Raw genomic sequence first — 2,500 nt, forward strand, 5'->3', positions numbered from 1 at the left:
AGACCCCCCCCTCCTAACACACACACACACACACACACACACACACACACACACACACACACACACACACACACATACACACACACTCTTGCCAGAGAGATTCTAACTTTAATTCCGGACAGAAAGCGGGACTGTGATTTCTACCTCAGTGCAGCAGAAGAAGTATGGCTTGTTGAGCAAGCCACTCTCTCACACACACACACACACACACACACACACACTGTGACCTGGGAGGAGACCTACGGCCTGTGAGGTCCACTGTGAAGACAATATTGCACCCACCTCCCACTGTCCACCCACTGCCCTGCCTGTGTGTGTGTGTGTGTGCGTGTTTATGGAGTTTTATGGTTCTTGATTGCCCTTGTCTTCGGACCCCACACATGGTTAACACTTAAACAAGCACAGGACTGACTTACACAGCACAGACAGTCTCAGTCGAGCCCAGATGATTTCAAAGGAGCTCAGATGCAATCAAGTGTAGAAAATGCCTATGGAGCACAGACAGTCTTAATCAAGTGTAGAAAATGCCTATGAAGCACAGACAGTCTTAATCAAGTGTAGAAAATCTCTATGGAGCACAGACAGTCTAAATCAAGTGTAAAAAAAAATGCCTATGGAGCAAAGACAGTCTTAATCAAGTGTAGAAGCGTTTTTGAGGAAAACGTATTGAAGTGGTAACAGATAACTTCAAAGGACGTAGTAGACAGCTGACTCATGGATAACTTTAACTAACATTACCTGACCTTGTGTGATAGGCCGTTTGACCTTGGCAGAGATCTGGGATCTCTAAGTGGCCTTCCGGTTCCTTAAAGTACAGTAATGTAAAGTAATGTACAGTACCGCACAAGAACCAAAGGGAATCACAAAGGGAACCTTCACTTCAGAGGACAGATAGAATGTTACATGAGAAGAACCATTAACAATATATGAGAACCATTATCGATTTTCATATTTTTCACATCAGGTGCCTTTTGTTGGCAGAAATGGTTCTTCAGAACTAAAACCTGTTCCAAAGCTCATAGCCAAAATGGTCCTATGAGGGTTCTGCAGTATATAGGTGATCCTGACAAGAACCTTTGAGAGTTCCTCTTTGAGGAAGATTCTGAACTGTGAGTAGCAGGAACCCATCTCCATATTTGGAGGCGACCAAAGATGTGACCTCACCAGCCGTGACATCACAGCTGATTCTCAGGAGCTGAACTCCAGAGCCAGAACTGGAACAGAGGAGAGACGATTCCACGCCAGAACCCAGCCAGAACCCACCCAGAACTGGAACAGAGGAGAGACGATTCCACGCCAGAACCCAGCCAGAACCCAGCCAGAACCCACCCAGAACTGGAACAGAGGAGAGACGATTCCACGCCAGAACCCAGCCAGAACCCACCCAGAACTGGAACAGAGGAGAGACGATTCCACGCCAGAGCGCAGCCAGAACTGGAACAGAGGAGGGACGATTCCACGCCAGAACCCAGCCAGAACTGGAACAGAGGAGAGACGATTCCACGCCAGAACCCAGCCAGAACTGGGCCGGAACCCGTCCAGTGTCAGCTCTCAGCCAATCAGGTAGCAGGCAGGGTCGACGTCACGACCTGTGTCACAAATGGACTGCAGCACATCTGTGATGTGACTGGTTGCCAAACTCACAGGAAGTGACATAGCCAGTGTTGTTTGTAAACAGCCTTGGCAGCCTTATGAGAAGTGTTAATTCACATGCAGTCCATGAGCCAACCATTAGAGGCCAGTTTGATATTTCATAGAGCAAGATTTGTTTGATGTTAGAATTTTTATGTTTTTTTTTTTAAATATTTTTTTATATTACAGTTTTTCTCAGTCGCTGTGGTACATTTCTCAGATCAGAATTGAAATTCTCAAAACTACCTGTTTAATCATCATATCATTGTGTCACTTGTGCACATCAGAAAAGCAGTTTCTTTCTTTAAACAAGTTGCAAATGCTTTGGTACATCCATGCAAATGTACAATTGTATCATGCTGTTTCCTACATTATCACTTGCTTATGTCATGTTGATCAAAATGTATTATAATGGGTCTCTGTTGAACACTCTCACCCCCACAACATGTAGCCATTAGTGCATACTGTAGCATGCAAAATGTCTCTTTACATGCAACGTGGTTGAACAAGTTGTCATAATGTCAAGCATATTTCTATACATTTCCATTAGACTTTTTTCTAAATCTGTCCTGAATTGGTAAATTGCTCCCAGGTAAATCTTGGCTTTCTCTAACGAAGGTGCATCTCATGAACCATCAACTGGCTTTACTGTCTTGCAAATGTCAAGGATGATTCGAGAAATGTACCAAAGCGACTGAGAAAAACTGTAATTGGTTGATTCTGTGTAGCTGGACACAATATCTCATCCACACAGATAATCACGATCACCTAATATCAACTTGGACACACACACACAGATCACTATCACATAATATCAACTTGGACAATAGTATCTCATCCACACACACACAGATCACGATCACCTAAT

At 44.1% G+C, this 2,500-nt stretch overlaps 1 protein-coding gene across 3 annotated transcripts in view; it reads left to right on the forward strand.

The window, feature by feature from the left end:
- The window catches only part of LOC143137484 (uncharacterized), a 22,742-nt gene extending 21,690 nt beyond the window's left edge, over nucleotides 1-1,052 (forward strand). For all 3 annotated transcript variants that reach the window (XM_076297708.1, XM_076297709.1, XM_076297710.1), the window contains one exon: nucleotides 1-1,052. This exon is cut by the window's left edge and continues 457 nt beyond it. The gene's annotated coding sequence lies outside the window, so the exon portion shown is untranslated.
- The last annotated feature ends 1,448 nt before the right edge of the window (nucleotides 1,053-2,500 follow it).

Source organism: Alosa pseudoharengus, unplaced genomic scaffold (assembly GCF_046254945.1).
Source record: "Alosa pseudoharengus isolate Yale_2024_CS ecotype anadromous, Long Island Sound unplaced genomic scaffold, YU_APseudo_1.1 YU_APseudo_1.1_scf_21, whole genome shotgun sequence".
NCBI lineage: Eukaryota > Metazoa > Chordata > Actinopteri > Clupeiformes > Clupeidae > Alosa > Alosa pseudoharengus.